Source organism: Xenopus laevis, chromosome 6L, assembly GCF_017654675.1.
Source record: "Xenopus laevis strain J_2021 chromosome 6L, Xenopus_laevis_v10.1, whole genome shotgun sequence".
Lineage (NCBI taxonomy): Eukaryota > Metazoa > Chordata > Amphibia > Anura > Pipidae > Xenopus > Xenopus laevis.
Window position 1 is genome coordinate 152,875,204 of NC_054381.1, and position 17,821 is coordinate 152,893,024.

The following is a 17,821-nucleotide window of genomic DNA, read 5'->3' on the forward strand; positions in this document are numbered from 1 at the left end:
TTACAGAGAAAAAGGAAATCGTTTTTAAAAAATTAGCTAATTTGGATTATAAAATTGAGTCCATGGGAGACGGCCAATTTGTAATTGAGAGCTTTAAGGATAACAGATAAAGGATCCCATACCTGTACTAGGATCAAGGTTGGTCATTTGGTTGGCATCAGACGCTGCCTCTTTTTATCCCGTATGCATGTCCATTTTCCACAGCCCAAGTGTCCTAATTTCATGCACCAGTCACTCAGAAATTTTAAGATTTTTGTCTCTGTAATAATAAAACAGTAGCTTGTACTTGATCCCAACTAAGATATAATTAATCCTTGTTGGAAGCAAAACCAGCCTATTGGGTTTATTTAATGTTTACATGATTTTCTAGTAGGCTTAAGGTATGAAGATTCAAAATATGGATCCATTATCTGAAAAAAACCAAAGGTCCCAAGAATTCTGGATAACAGGTCCCATACCTTTACTACACACTGCTCTTAACCCTCATAGCTAGACATTTGTGCCATTCCTACTAGTGGGAGTCGGTTAAGGTTGTCTAGACTTGTGTAATTTCTTTGAGAACCAGAATCCACAAACTGAAGGCTTTTTATTTGTACGCTGTGGTACCTGCCTGGCATCCCAGAACTGTGTACTTTTATTTTTTAACTGCACAGGTGGTGATATGAATGGAAAACTGGTAAATCCAAACATAAAACATCATGGTCAAATGAACCAAAAATGAACAGCAGGTTACATTGACTTCTTCAAATTTCTGGGAATAACTGCGCCTGGAACAAAACTTGCTCCTTCTTATTCCATGACATCTATATGGGGCAATGTACAAAAGGTGCACAATTTGCCCAGGTCTAGTCACCCATTGCAAGTGATCTGGTGTTTGTTTTTGCACAGCTGCCCAGTGAATGATTCCTGCTGACTGCTTGCTGTGGGTAAATAGAACAGTAGCAAACTTCACATCTTTATTATGTTGCTCCCATGGTTTCTCCTCCGCATTTCTAACTGTTCCAGTAGGAGCTTACATTTAGCAATTGAATGAGTAATGTTTTAATGCTCTTCGCTGTCTTCAGGTTAAATCCAACTGAACTTTCAAAGTTACATATAGATGACAAAAGTGATTCCAACTGTCTCTTACACACCAGTGGAAGCACCTGATATTAGTAGTGATGGGCGAATAAATTCATCTGGCGCGTATCTGCGGCGAATTTCCACATTTTGCCGCGGCGAATACATTCGTGAAACTCCCGTAAAAAATTGACAGCATCAAAAGATTTTGGACACCCGTCAAAATTTATGTGGGCGTCAATTTTCGAGTTTCACAATTTTTCAGCAAATTTTTCTCATTTCACGAATTTCGCGGGAAATTCATGAATTTCGCGGGAAATTCACGAATATTTTGGCGAAGCAAAATGGGAGAAATTTGACCATCACTAGATATTATGTAATAATGATTATAAAGTGTGATGGAGTAGGAATAGCGGTTTAAGGTGGTATGTTCTCTGGGTTGATTAGGTAAAAGCACCTGATAATGGGTAATAATGACTATAATGTTTGATGGGGTAGCAATATAGGTTTAAGGGGGTATGGGCTCTGGGTTGGCCAGCTGAAAGCATCTGATAATGGGTAATAGTGACTGTAAAGTTTAATGGAGGTGAGGTGGTATGGGCTCTGGGTTGGTTAGGTGAAAGCACCTGACAGTGGGTAATAAGGACTATAAAGTTTGATGGGGTAGTAATATAGGTTTGAGTGGTTATAAGCTCTGGGTTGGCCAAGTGAAAGCACCTGATAATGGGTAATAGTGACTGTAAAGTTTGATGGGGTGGGAATAGAGGTTTCGGGGGGGGGGTCTGTATTGGTCAGGTGGAAGCACCTGATGATGGGTAATAATGACTATAAAGTTCAATGGGGTAGGAATAGAGGTTTGAGGTGGTATGGGCTCTAGGTTCCATTATAAGACATATAGAGTGGACATTGACATATCTTGACTATTCCCAGCTTCCTACTTTGAGGCACCAGGTTGGGAAAAATCCTTGCCTTTTCATCATAATGCCCCTATTCAAAAAGAAAGTCTGTATTGAATGGGTTTGCAGAGGTGGGAGTGGAAGAACTTGACTGGCCTGACCCAACTGAACACTTTTGGAATAGATTGGAAGGTCCACTGAAAACCAGGAATGATATCCAATATCCGTGCCCAGTTTCTAAAGCATGAATGGAAAACAATCCCACCAACTATGTTCCACTATCTAGTGAAGGGATCCCCAACTATTGACTCATGAGGAACATGTTGCTCACCAACCCCTTGGATGTTGCACCCAATGGCCTCAAAGCAGGTGTTTATTTTAGTTTTGGTTGCATGGAAACCATATGTACTGCCAAACAAAACCATCTGCAGGCTGTCAGTCCACCAAATAGCCAATCACAGGTCTTATTTGTCATACCCAGGGACTTTTTTTCATGCTTGTATTGCTCCATAGCTCTTTTTACATTTGAATGTTGCTCATGGGTAAAAAAGTTTGGGGAACCCTGATCTAGTGGAAAGCCTTCCCAGGAGAGTGGATGCTGCTGTTGTAATAGTGGAGGACCAACTTCATATTAATAGTTATGCTTTGGAAATGAAATGTTGGTCAAACAAGTGTCCCAATACTTTTGGCCATGTAGCGGAGATACATTGACAGTAAATTATTTTGTCTTTTGGAGTATAAACCTTCTTGGAAGTGTGTAAGGTGGGGGTCCCCAACCTTTTATACCCATGAGCCACACTCAAATGTAAAAAGAATCAGGGAGCAACGCAAGCATGGAAACATTCCTGGAGGTGTCAAATAAGGGCTGCGATTGGCTATTTGGTAGCCCCTATGTGGAGACTACAGGAGACTACAGGAGACTCTGTTTGGCAGTACACATGGTTTTTATGCAACAAAACTTGCCTCCAAGCCTGAAATTCAAAAATAAGCCCCTGCATTGAGGCCACTGGGAGCAACATCCAAGGGGTTGGTGAGGAGCATGTTGCTCAAGAGCCACTGGTTGGGGACCACTGGTGTAAGACCTCATGGAAATTAGTTGTGTATTGCATCCACTCCATACAGAAAATTTCTAAAAAGAAAAGCAAGAAACTGGAAAAAAAAGTTGCAGGCACTTTAATTTCTGCAGGTCTGAAAAAAATTAACTTCTAGGGTTATCTCATCCATATCAATACAGTGCACATACATTTATATATATATGGCAGTTCAGAAAAGAGAATGGAATGTACTGTACTCTGAAAGGAAAAAAAATAGACCAAAAGACAACGATCACGTGGAGCGACTGTGCAAACGCCACACTACTGTCTATTCAGGAGTCACTGTAACCTTAGGCAGATGGAGATCAAACGTATCTGCCTATAGAGAAAGGGTGGAAAAAAGGCAGAAAATTCCGTATATGGTATTGAGCCTTTCGCCTGCAGCTCTTCCTTTAGATAAGGGCTTTAAAGTTCCAGCTTGCACTGAGGTCAGGATTCCTGGAACTCCCCAGCTCTGATCACTGCTCTGCTTCCATGTAAAGTGCTGAAGCCAGCTGCTCACAAGTGACTTGACAACATTTCTGGAGCGTTTTATTTTATCTGCGAGTTCAGCGCCGGTGCCTTACCCTTTTCGTGGCAGTGCTCAGGCTCAGCACATGCTGGAAGGATTACATACACGGTGGAACGGGCCAACAGTATGGTTAAGTCATTTAGGAATAAATGGAAAGGGGTGTAGGCCAGGGGGTGGGAAAGATCACACCCACCACTGGTGGTAATTTAAAGGACCCCGATTAGGCAGGACAGTAGGGGCAAAAACTGGAAAATTTTGCAGCCATAAATGCCCTAGAAAAAGAGGATTTATATATCAGGAATAGCATACAACGTGCAATATTGGGATATAAATCATAATCTTTGCAGTGTTTTTTTGTGACTGTGCACTGATTTGCACCCCATGTTGAAACAAATAAAATTGTGTTCCTAATGTTTTCCGAGTTCTGGCACACAGCGTTAAAGCAGCCAGGGTCAGACTGGTCAGGCGGGAAACTGGGGAAAAAAACGGTGGGCCTCAGCCCTCATGGGCCCACGCCCTCCCAGACCTGCTATCCCCAGGCCCGGATTTGCGGCAAGGCCGCATAGGCCCGGGCCTAGGGCGGCAAAAAAATAGGGGCGGCATGCCGCCCAGCCGCACTATGGGGACGCGTGCGTCCCCATTCAATTACAGCAGCTGCGCCGGCGAAAAAACGCCGGCGCGCTGGAAAGGGTAGGTGAGGTGGGCGCTAGGACCGCGCGGCCGCCTGGTCGGACCACGCGGCCTAGGGGCGCCGCCCATTGAAATCCGGCGCTGGCTATCCCTGCTATCCCAACCAGAGTTTAGAGGTCGGGAGGGGGGCCCCAGGGTCTGCCAGGAGGGCCCTTCATTTGGCATCCCCAGTGGGCCCCCAAGGCGCCAGTCCGACATTAGCCTGTGATTCTTTTGCAGCTTAGGCACAGCCTGCTGTGGAAGCCACCAGGGTTCACCATCAACGTGGGCACAACTGTGCACGGTTAGGATACACCGAATGGATTCAATAGTGATCTACATATATATGTGCAAGTGTAAGCACTAGTGATGGGCGAATTTATTCGCCAGGCGCGAATTTGCGCGATTCGCGGCTGGCGAATAAATTCGCGAAACGCCCGCGAAAATTCGCCAAAAAAATTCGCCGGCGTCAAAATTTTTTTTTTCGAAAAACGGACGCCGGCGTCAAAAACGGGCGTTTCGCGAATTTTTCGCCGTTTCGCGAATTTCGCGCGAAATTCGCGAATTTTTCGCCAAAGCGAAACGGCGCAAATTCGCCCATCACTAGTAAGCACGTGTGAACAAAAGTACCTTTAATGAATACCTTTAATGAATAGCATCAATATGTGCAACATTTGCATCCATTTTAGAGCAACCATACTTGCACTTGTGGTCATAAATGACCCTTTGAAGCCTATGCCAATATTCTAGTTCCTAGTGAACTTGTGATTGGTTAATTGAATGACACTGAGACACAAGGTCTAAGCTATGGGTGCCCCTGCATTTATTTGGGTGTCAAGCCTAGAGTTCCTTTTGCACCCTGTGCCCATATAAAACCAAAGTTCAGAGCACATAGCAGAATGCCTCCCCCATATTGATTTGGACATAATTTGTGAACAATTTCACAGGGGCCCACATTTTCCTAGTGCCATGGTTCATATCTGGCATCAAACAATACAAGAGTCTCTGAGTGAGATAATATTAACATCTGCAGCCTTATTGCTGAGCCTGGGACTCCATATCTCAAAATCTCTTTTTTACTGAGAGTTGTAGTTTAATATTAGGAAAGTTAAAATAAAAATTCCCTCTGCAGAAGGACAAAACTGGGTTAATCCTGCTCCATTGTGTCTGATATGAAGTGCTGTGTCTGCGGCACACTTGTTACACAGCTGTTGGAGAATGACCCCATGTGGTTATTAGTGGTACTAGATCATTGCTAAGGATGGATGATAAGCTTTAGCATTTTTTATCTGTCTTTCTTTCTCTGAAAATACCCAGCCCTATGCTATAGAAGCCCTGGAGCTTACTGGGACACTATTCCCCATAGGTCACCCAAAGTCATGCCGGGTAGGCAATTCCAGAACTAAGGGGAGGCACATGTCTAAGTTAGAGTTGGGAAGCCAATTTCTGATCAGGTGGGGGGGTAAAATCGATGGCAGCAGTAACGGTAGGTGGTGGGCTGACAGGGAGGTGGTCCACGTAGTATTGCCTTGAGTGGCCCAGCTGTGATGGGTGCTGAACAAATGGTACATAACAAAAGGTGACCTAAAGGTCTTGTAACTCCTACCCTTAATTGCAATTGTGGGAATAACTGTGCTGATGTTTTGGGGTACAATCTATTAGCAATCTCAGGGGGCTGCTTCTAATTTAAGTAAGATTGGGGAGTATTCGTGTAAGTATAGTTTTATGGTAGTTCACTGTGTGCAATATGAGCTATTTACAGTATAATGGTCTCATTTTACTTCTAAGAAAATTAGGGGAATGTTTCTGCTGGATTGTTCTTAGTAGATTGGAATGCTATGCTGTCTTTGCTATAGAGCAGCTATGGGTGATCAAGTCACTGCCAATGAACTCTGGAGCAGGGGAACACTGCCGATGGGGTGATAAATGGCATATATTGCCCTAAGGGTGAGTTTGATGGAAAAGTCTGGGTATGGAAAATAACAGGAGAAGAATACCTACTCTACTGTGCATAATGCTGATAGTAAAGTTTATTGAAGGAGGAATAATGGCCTGTATCTGTTTTCTAATTGGGCTAGGGCTGCTGGTTCCCCTGAAAACAAACCTTGAGGGTACAGGGCACCATGAAATTCTTGACAATACCATGCTCCTTCTTTGTGGCAATTGTTTGTTAGAATAAAGCACAAAGGTCTGTACAGAATGAGTTTGCTGAGATGATAATGGAAGAATGTGCCTGCACAGAACCCTGACCCCTGTGGGATGAATTAGAACAGTCACTGTGAGCCAGGCCTTATCCCCAACATCGCTGCCCAATCTCGCTAATGTTCTTGTGGCTGATTGAAAGGAGCCCCCAGCAACAATGTTCCAACTTCTAGTGAAAACCTTCCCAGAAGAATAGGGGGCTGTTAAAGGGGCCAACGGTAGGGGCAACTTCATTACCCCATGATCCCCTTGGTTTGGGAATGAGAAGTTGAACAGGCAGGCGTTGAGATACTTTTGGGCATGTAGCTTAACTTAAACTTGAGCAAAAGAAAAATCACAGGCCTTTCCAGTACAATGCCAAATATATAAGGGATGAACAAAAGTATCAGGACAATCATTTTATATTTAGCTCCTAATATTTCCATTAGACAGTAGCCAAGGAATAAATGTAACAAGATTGGATATCCTAAAAAAAACATTTGGGATATAAATTAAATGGAGCTAATGGAGTTCAGCAATTGCACCTGTTGATGCCCCTGAATTGTTATTTACTATGGGAGGCATGATAAAGGTTTTGTATTGGAATTAAACTGAACTGATATCCATTGATGTACAGCCAACACAGTACTGGATAATCACAGGGTATTTACATGTATATATATATTTATATTTAGCAGTCACTTCCATTAAAAATAACTGGCAAATCTCCCGTTTATGGCTTCCAAATATAACCTTAATCTAATGGAAGAATATGAGTAAAGTGCAGCGGAGTTCATGACCCAGCCTAGATCCCATGTTATCACACATTCGGATGAACTGTTTGTTCCAGTTCCATTTCTGATTACAGTATAGAGGCGAACAAAGGGCTCAGCTCCCAATGTCACTTCCCGGCCAACGTGTTTACAAGTAACAAGGGTATTATATAATAATGATTATCCTGCTACACTGATTCTAACAAAGGGCTCTTCCTCGCTGCTTCCTCCAAGAGACCCGGCCGGCTGATGTTTTCCTGCATGGGCCGTCGCTGACTTAGAAGTTCCGAGAACGACTAAATTTGCTTCCAAGAATTTAAAGTTAGAATATGTCTTATTTATAATGCTGGGCTTGTGTATACCCAGGTGTCGGATCCTGTGATTAAACATGCAGAAATTATCCATTAAATCCAGACAATGGACTGTAAAAACATCAGATCAAAGGTGTAAATACACAGTATGTTAGGTTCATGACTAGATAAATAAGACAATGTAGTTACTTGCTACTTACCCATTAAGGGTCTGGCCACGCGAGCAGATTTGGGGAGATTAGTCGCCCCAACGACAATCTCCCCAAACTGCTTTCCCCCTGCCCTCCGCCGGGTAATTTTAGGCACACACGGTGCTCTGTTTTCCGGAGTCACCCGAAGTTGCCTCAAAAGGCCTTCCCCCAGGCGATTTTCATTTTAGCTTGTGGAGGGCAGGGGGGAGGCAGTTCGGGGAGATTGTAGCCCCAAAGAAGAGGAGATTTGTCGCTGGGGCAACTAATCTCCCCAAATCAGCTCGTGTGGACTGACCCTAACTCAGCACAGTACCTTGGAATAGTTAAACAGTGTGATCCCCAACCAGAAGCTCAGGAGCAACATGTTTCTCACCAACCCCTTGGATGTTGCTCCCAGTGGCCTCAAAGCAGGTGATTATTTTTGAATTCCAGGCTTGGCGGCAAGTTTTGGTTGTATAAAAACCAGATGTACTGCCAAACTGAGCTGTAGGCTGTCATTCCACATAGAGGCTACCAATAGGCAATCACAGCCCTTTGTGGCACCCTTAGGAACTTTATGCATGCTTCTTTTGCTCCCCAACTTGGAATATGGCTCTTGGGTAAAACAGATTGGGGATCCCTGCTCTAGAGTAAAAAACAGACACTGAGGTTGTTAGAACTGAAAATCATATTCAGATGTCATTGTCTTGGTTGCTGCCTCTGGATATTGAAGTTGGAGGGAACTGTAGAGTCTTCCATGAATGAGTAGGTGAGTCACTAGAATTACAGATTTAATGGGGCCCATAATAGCTGCCCTATCCATAATATCTTTCTATCAGTTCACATACAAAAACTTTTACCACCAAGCCCCATAGCTCCTCTTGCCCTTTATCTACTAACCCCTACACTAAGGGGGGTATTTACTAAAACTCAAATTCATCTCATTATTAAAACAAGGACTCCCATCCACAAAAAAGTCAGTGCGGGGAAAGTGTCAACAAAATCGTACATTCGATTTGACACCTGAATTGTATGATTTTTATTGAGTTGTCACTCGAAACCCTGAACTTTTTGGATTATCTAGAGCAGATCATGATGTCAAGGAAACGTCTTCCAATTGTAAAAGGGACATCTGCTATTGACTTATACATGACCTAGACAGGTTTTAGGGTTCGGATTTTTAGCAGCTTTGGGGTATAATAAATCTCAATAAATTTGATTTTTCCCACTAAAAAAACTCGACCAGAAGTTTCATAAATAGGCTCCTTAATGTATAGTCCTCTTCTTCTGCTTATTTTTCTTCTGTGTCTCTTCAACTCCACCCTTTTTTAAGTTATAGTCCTACCCTCACCACTCATCTAAAATGTACCCAATGAGGCTGCAAAGGTCACACACCCCATTGCTTGGGCATGAATTGCACAGTTTAGCTGGAATTATCTGCTCATGTTTCAGTAGGATCTTTCAATCTGAATTTTGAAACCAAAACTGGTTCTTCTGTTTGTTGCTGAGATGTCCACGGCGTTCCTCAGTCCTCACTGTTGCGTCCGCTTACGTCACCGCTGACGCGTTTTGCGTTTCCAAAAAGGAAGGAAGAAGTCTATTCGCAAAATGTGTCAGCGGTGACGTGTTTTATTATTTATTATTAAAACTCAGAAAATTCTAGATTTATAAAGTGGAAAAACCACAAAAAACTTTAATACAAAACGTCTCCAAGTAAAAGCAGTTGAGGTCTCATAGAAGTCAATGGGAGCTGCTTTGATCCCATCAGAGGTTTGATGATTTTTTTCGTTTGTATTTGTCTGAATTTTTTGTGGTTTTAGAGATACTCGTATTTTTCCCAGATCATTCAGCTCTTTTTTTGTTCTTACTTTTGTTGAATTTTTAAAATTTTTTTTAATAATTCACCTTTTTAAAAGCAAACATCTTATCCTAACTGCCCCAACTCCGCCATTAATCGGTCCTTCCACCTAGTGACTGCCCAATTGCCCTTTATTTAAATATGACCCTGGATATAAATACAGAATTCAGAAAACTCCAGCCCAGACCAGAAGAAGAAACCTCCTTTCTAGGATTGAACTTGTCTCCTTGGGAAATGTTGTATATAAACAACCAAAGATTTTATTTTAGCCTGCCTAACATTTCAGATTTCTCTCAAACACATTCTCATTGGCTCACTAGTTATCCCATGGGAGATAAACCCATTTAATTTATGAAGCAATCAAGGGGCTGCCACAATCTTTTGGAAAGCGTATACTCCATTCAGACCTGAAGAAGGGAGGATAAACTCCTGAAACAGGAGGTTGTATTGGAAGGGGGGTTATGTTGTCTCCTGGGAGTATTTAACACCTCAGTACCAAAGTTTCAGCTGGAACTCTTTTCTATTAGTCTTAAAATAACTATGAAGAATTTGTATATATACTGTGTGGTTAACTGCTCAGAGAATGAACACATGGAAAAACATCAAGCGCTCATAAAAAAGCTTCTGCACAGCACAAACATACTGTATATAGATATATATATATATGCTTTCAACTATGCCATATGTGAACTCTTGCCGCCTGTGATCAGGATTTTATAAGCAAGTGTTTTCCGCCATGTGCAGCCCAATAATTTGCCTGGGTCCAAACGTCTGTAGATTTCCTCATTATGCCTATTTTGGAATCAGGGCTTTAACCAGCGAGAAGCAATCGAATGGAAATGTAACCAGGTGATGAATGTTTTACTATGCAGATGTTTCAGCAGTAGCTCAACTCCCCATTGCTTTTTGTTAGGGATCCAGTTTGTAGTGAGAGCTGCAGAAGATTGGGACTGGAGATTAGCAGAAGCCGTTTTAGTCAATAGAAGTTGGTTGGTTTTTTGCTGAACAGTTCATGAATATGCAGGTTAAAAATGTTTAGACTATTAGCCACAACAACTTCAGCCAGGGACAAATTGGTACAACTAAAATTTATGCACCGATCATACTTAACGCCGGTGCGCCTTCATCATATGGATCCTACCAGAGATCGAAATTGCACTAGAGGATGTGGGCACCCGGGGACGTGGTTTCATGTGGTGTGGACATGACCCAAATTGACTCGTTACTGGACTGAAATTTTCTCCTTCGAATGCTCAATCCCATCTCACCCCACACTCTACTCAATTTTCTCTCTCTCTCTTCTCCTTCCTTTTCTTCTTTCCTTTACTATATCTATAGTTTATGTCTGATTTTTTTTTTTTCTTATCTTGAACATTGTGGGGCCCATTCACCAAGCTCGAGTGAAGGAATAGAGGAAAATGAAGGAATGGTTTTCTTGGCTTCTTCGACCATCGAATTGGCTACTTCGACCTTTGACTACGACCTTCGACTTCGAATCGAACGATTCGAACTAAAAATCATGAGAATATTCGACCATTCGATAATCGAAGTACTGTCTCTTTAAAAAAAACTTCGACCCCCTAGTTCGCCGCCTAAAACCTACCGAGGCCAATGTTAGCCTATGGGGAAATTCCCCATAGGCTTTACAAGGTTTTTTTGACCGAAGAATAATCCTTCGATCGATGGATTAAAATCCTTCGAATTGTTCGATTCGAAGGATTTAATCGTTCGATCGAACAATAATTCCTTCCATCGTTCGATCGAACGAATTGTGCTAAATCCTTCGACTTCGATATTCGAAGTCGAAGGATTTCAATACGGCAGTCGAATATCGAGGGTTAATTAACCCTCAATATTCGACCCTAGGTAAATGTGCCCCTGTATGTTCTAATTTGTTTTGTGTGATGAAAACCAATAAAAACACTTTAAAAAAAAAATGTTTAGACTCTTTTTTGTTAAAGTATTCTGTGACCTGCATCGAAAAGTGCCCCAACCCAATCTGAGTGCATTAATTCATCTCATGGTCTCAGATGTTAATGACTGATCCCTCTTTGTCTGTTTACCTTCATGTGATTGCATTCTACCAGTCTTTGCCTATGGAATAGTTCAAGCACATCTTTTCTTGTGTCCACCCCTGTATCATACTCAGGTACAGCTGTGTTCATGAGATGCTGCTCAGTTCCCTCAAGCTCCTTCTAGACATGAACAGACAGATATAGCAGAGCAAGGTGCCTACTGCAACACCTTATACTGGGGTCCCCAACTTTTCCTACTCATGAGCCACAAAAAGTGTTGGAAATGCCAAATAAGGGCTGTGATTGGCCATTTGGTAGCCCCTATGAGGACTGACAGCCTACAGGAGGTTCTGTTTAGCAGTACACCTGGTTTTTATACAACCAAAACTTGCCTCAAAAATAAGCTCCTGCTTTGAGGCCACTGGGAGCAACTTCCAAGTTGGTGCTCAAGAACCACTGGTTGGGGATCACTGCTTTATACTACTAGATTTACCAAACCTATGTTTTGGATCAGCCTGTTCTATGTGCTGCTTTATTATTTATTAGGTCTGTGTCAAAATAATGGTTTGGTATATCCAAAATAAAATGTTACAGTAAGTAACAATGAAAAAAAGAACCAAAGCAATATATATATATAATAGATTGTACCTCCTTATTTACATTTGAGTTTTGGGCACTGTATATTTTGGTCCTTCATATTATTTGATGGTCCCAATTCAACTGAGCTTTTGACTGGGCCTTCAAAGTTGAAGAGTTCTTACTGGCTTCCAGTATAAATTTATGTACAGGTATGGGACCTGTTATCCAGAATGCTCAGGACCTGGGGTTTTCCACATAACGGATCTTTCAGTAATTTGGATCTTCATACCTTAAGTCTACTAGAAAATCATGTAAACATGAAATAAACCCAATAGGCTGGTTTTGCTTCCAATAAGGATTAGATATATTTCAGTTCGGATCAAGTACAAGCTACTGTTTTATTATTCCAGAGAAAAAGGATTATTTGATTATAATGGAGTCTATGGGAGATAGGCTTTCCATAATTCGGAACTTTCGGGATAATGGGTTTACGGATAACGGATCCCATACCTGTACAAGTTTCTAACATTAATTCTTCGTCCTCGACAGCCTGTGTTTTTATTTGTTTCTCCCATTGGTTCTATAATTTTTGTAATTACAACATAGAACTCAAGCTTTTGAACTTCTACAGTTGTGTCATTCTGAGAATACTTCTTTGACCTATACTGGATCTGTTACATATTATTATTATTATTACTATTATTATTATTATTGATTTGAAGTCCATGCAGATGATAGATAAGCCAACTTTATGCAATGGCAACAGGACTAACAAAGTCCTGCCAGAGAGGATTGGAAGGATTGGTGAGCATTACCTCTTGAAGAACATCAAATGATAGATAATATAGACTTGTAGTGACACGGATGCTAGAGCCTAATATACATAATTATTCTTGTATTTTAATTTAACTAGACACAGAGATATTATCAGAGATATTATCATTAGTGATGGGCGAATTTATTCAAAAACGGTTCCCGGCACCAAAAATGGATGCCAGCGTCAAAAACGAGACAAATTTTTCGCCGTTTCGCGAATTTCACAGGAAATTCACAAATTTTTCGGTGAAGCAAAGTGCCGCAAATTACCCCATCACTAATTATCATGCATAATATTCCAATAACAGTTTACAGGATGAAGTCTACATCCACACCGGTGTCTTAGTTCCTTGAAAGAGTTAAGATGAGTAGTAACATTTACTACTCTAAAGGCTTTTGCCCGTTTCCATCAGTGTTGGAATTTCCTATCATGATTTATAAGGATATATAAAGTTTCTGATCAACTCATGTTGAGTGATGCTTGAGGCTTTTGCTGGTGTTGTAATGGCAATTTAGCACGTCAACGACCTCTCTACAGGTGATAAAATATAGATGGCTTCTTCTGTCGTTTTGTCACAAATCACGTTCTTTATCCTCCTGTGTAAGCGAATGGGGTTTTTACAAGTCAAGGCTGGTAGTAATTACAGGGATATTTTGGAGAAAGTTGATATCAAAGAATAGATCACCATGAGCGAAAAACTTGTCTGAGTCATATTAGCACTAAATATTCTTGTTGAAACTTTTATAAATAAGCTTAGCTAAAAAGTTTTACATCTGTTACAATTTCAGTGATTTATAAATATTGAGGAAAGATCTTTGGAAGGAAGTGTCCACTGACTTATCCAATGAGTCATTCCATCTTTGTAAGACTGTTCTATAGATGAGAGAGGTCCTACACCTGATTTGACTATTACAATACATACATGTGATGTTTTTATGAACTTGCCAACTGTTTTCCCTTATTGTATGTGTGTTGAGTCCACTCCAAGATGGAACAAAGTCCACACTAGCATTCTGTATATATTACATAGTTTGCCTGTTGAACAAGGAATGTACAATATGGAGGTTATTGGCCCTCTCCTTAAATAATCCTTTTTCTTGTGTCTAAGGAAGAGCGTCCCACAGATTTTCAAACAGTATGAACAAGCGAGTTTAGGATATTCTAGAAGCAAATGCTTTCAGTTGAACATTCTAGGTGTGGTTGCTGTTTGCCGAGCATGGTTCCACTACAAGCAAAGAGGTTTATTATTTGTATTCCATTCTGCTGATATTTGGAAATGTATGCAGTGACTTTTTACTTGGATTTACCTTAGTTATAGTGTTTTATTAGTCTATTGACTTACCTGTTGTTAAAGCAAAACTCCCAGAACCCATCACATTGAAAGAAGATTCATACACACGAGCACTTCAACATTGAAGGAACATGTATCTCAGCATGGATCAGCACCAGAGGTTAAAGCTCCTACAGCAATATTCTTCCACATCTTCCAACACACAGACATCTAGGACAGAAGAATGGGGCTTGAATAAATGAGTTCTACCCCCCACCATGGTTGGATAGTATTGAGAACTAGCAATGCACACTGCAAAACTCAGTGAGGAGGTAATTTTGGCCAAATTGTGCGAACTTGCTTCTTTGTGTTTTCCTCAACCATTTTCTACTCCAGGTTTATCTACAAGATAATGCTAATAATTTGGGTGGAAAGAGGCAGTTTTGTCTTTCGACCGGTGTGTCAAAACCATGACCCTCAGATCAATACTGAGTTGGACTGGACTAGTGGGACACAGGGAAGAAACCCGGGGGTGCTGTCAACCCAGACCTGCTCCCGCTGAAACCCTGGGTGCTGTCCCCGGACCTCCCCATGGCCCCATTGCAGCCACAAAAATAGAAAACAAGGCACATAAAAAGGTCTCCCCTTGATGAGAGGGGGCAGAGAGGGGTTGCAATGTTGGGAGGACTTCACAGCTGGGAGACCCGAGGGTGCCTGGAAGCCCATTCTGATGCCAAATCAATACATGTTTGCAAGTTTATGTAGAGCAGCCACCGGAACAGAACCTTTTTTCAGCATATAAATAACTTTATGATGCTTCCGTCTCAACAACCTGTGCTTCTGCATGGGGTATTTAAGGAGTAGATTTACTCACAGATGAATATTTACTGACTTTAAGAAAGCTAGTGAGCTTTGCAGACAGTTTAATAAATCAGGTTGGTTTGAAGATCATATGCATCCGCCTGTATAAACCATGATAGTCTCTACGTCTCTAGGTATATCGACCACATTCCAATTTGGTATAAAATAGGGATGCACTTGTGAAAGATTCGGCAGAATACCAAACCGAATCCGAATCTTAATTTGCATATGCAAATTAGGGGTAGGAAGGGGAAAACATTTTTTACGTCCTTGTTTTGTGACAAAAAGTCACGCAATTTTCCTCCACACCCCTAATTTGCATATGCAAAGTAGGATTCGGTTTGGTCGGACAGGCAGAAGGATTCGGCCGAATCCTGCTGAAAAAGGCAGAATCCTGGCCAAATCCCGAACCAAATCCTGGATTCGGTGCATCCCTAGTATAAAACTCCAAAACTGACTCCTCAGATCAGTGTATCTTGAAACAGACAAACTGAAAATAATCTGTTATTCCTAATGTAAATCTGCCCAAATGCCATCATTGCCATTATTGAAAATGAATGCAGTTTATTTAGTGCGTAAGATATTTTTGTTGCCGAGTGTTACTTTAATCCATTAACAATCCCTATTCCTGCCTTCATAGAGCAACATCATTCCAATGTGTCCTATTACTGGTTTCACTTTCTACCTGTCAAAAATAATAGATTTCTTGTTTTATAAATGGGAAGACATTCTTATTTCTAAGTGTCCTGGGCCTGTGGGTAAATCTTACAGTAACAAATGAATTTTTCCAAACTCTTTCTTTACAAAATAACATGTGAAGTTCTGATTCAGTCTGGAAGGGACTGGAAAGGAAATCCCATGCATTTCCCCAGGGAATGATCACTGGCCTGGCTACATAGATCCCGTTGAGCCTTGTAATTCTAATACCGACCAGCCTTTTCTGCGGAAGTTTTTCCTGTTAAAGGCTGAAGTCAGCTTATGCTTCTTAAAAATTTCAACACCTTGTGGTATCCGAAATGTGTTGTGTCGGAAGAGTGTGAGTTTAAAGGCAAATATTTATCATGCCATGCATTATGCCAGGCAACAGTGTGTGCTCTAGCTGTTTGATTTATAACAGGGGCTAATTTCAAAAACACAGGTGCAAGACCTTATTGGTTGCTATTAGCAACTTCACTGGAGCAATTTAGCTCCGATTTGGGTAAATGTGCTTTTTGGAGTATAGAAATTGTGGAGAAATCTAGTGCTGTAAATTGAGTCGGGTGGATTGAGATGCAGATTTATATTTTTAACTTTGTATAAATAAAATATTCTTTGAATTGAATTTCTCTGGTCCGGTGGATCCGTTTGAGTGCCGGACGGCCCGGCTTTTTTCTTTGCTGTAAACTGAGTCCCCTCTAACATAGCGACAGGGGTGTTTCGTCAATGAGGCGAACTGAGAATCTCGCCTCAAACAGCATCGCCCCACTAGGTACCAGGGGTGGCAAAAATGCTGCTCTTGGTACTTTAAGAGCCGAATTTCAGATTTTCAAACTGGAAATTCGGCTCTTCTAACGCAGAGAGCGCAATTATGCTCTCTGCGCTAACGTACTGGCCCTTTCTGACGCACAGGGGAGGGGGAGCGGCAGCAACTGCAAGATGCCTATGGCGGCGGAGGGGCCAGGATCGCCCCTGCATAGCGATCCCCAAACTATGAGGTTGGCCATGTTTGAGGGCTTGCAGCAGTTGCATCCTTGCTCTCCAAGACCAAAGACGACATTGGGACAAATTTACTTAAAAACCTTTTTTGTTGACGAATTTTCTCTAAATAGACAATTTGCAGCACCTTTGCAAGTTGACTAAAAGTTGAGCCATACACTTTGTTAGCGAAATACCTTATCGCTGGAAAACTTTCGCTGCGTTTTGCCTAGGCAGATCGTAAATCCGATTATTTATCAAAGTATGAAAATTTAAATTTGTTACCATTTTCACCAAAATCTATATAATCTATAATCTACAGTATATAATGCGATGAAGCTACATCCTCAATTTTATTATGTCAGTGACATATAATCCTGTATTCCAACAAATGTCATAAGCAACATATTTATTTAAAGGAGAAGGAAAGCTACCAAAACAGTTTATTGCCAATAGATTAGCCACAATAGTGCAAGCTATAACACTATATTTATTCTGCAGAATGCTTAACTATACCTGAGTAAACAGCTTTAGACTCTCTCTGTTTGTTTAGAATAGCAGCTGCCATATTAGCTTGGTGTTACATAACTTCCTGCCTGAGTCTCTCCCTGCTCACTCATAGCTCTGGGCTCAGATTACAGCAGGGAGGGGGGGGAGGAAGGGGAGAGGGAGAGAGGAGCAAACTGAGCATGCTCAAGCCCAAACCCTGGAGGTTTAAGATGAAAACATGAAGTCTGATACAGAAGCCCATGAGTACACAATAGAAGGAAAGAAATGTGGTGTTTCTTTTGACAGAGGACTCAGAGCAGCATTACTTTGAGGGTTTACTGGTGTATTTATATAGACCTTTCTGATAAAGCTTACTTAATGTTAGCCTTTCCTTCTGCTTTAAAGTGGGATTAAGTTTACACGTTCTAACTCTTAAATATATCTTATTTACACTTTTTAACCTCCTGTTTTGTTGATGACTGGGCACTTAACACAGCTCCCACAATTAAACTTTTATACAATGTTCAAATGCTTTTAAATAAACAATATACTCATAACCTCTTGACTGTTTGTGCTTCATCGCAGTCATTAACA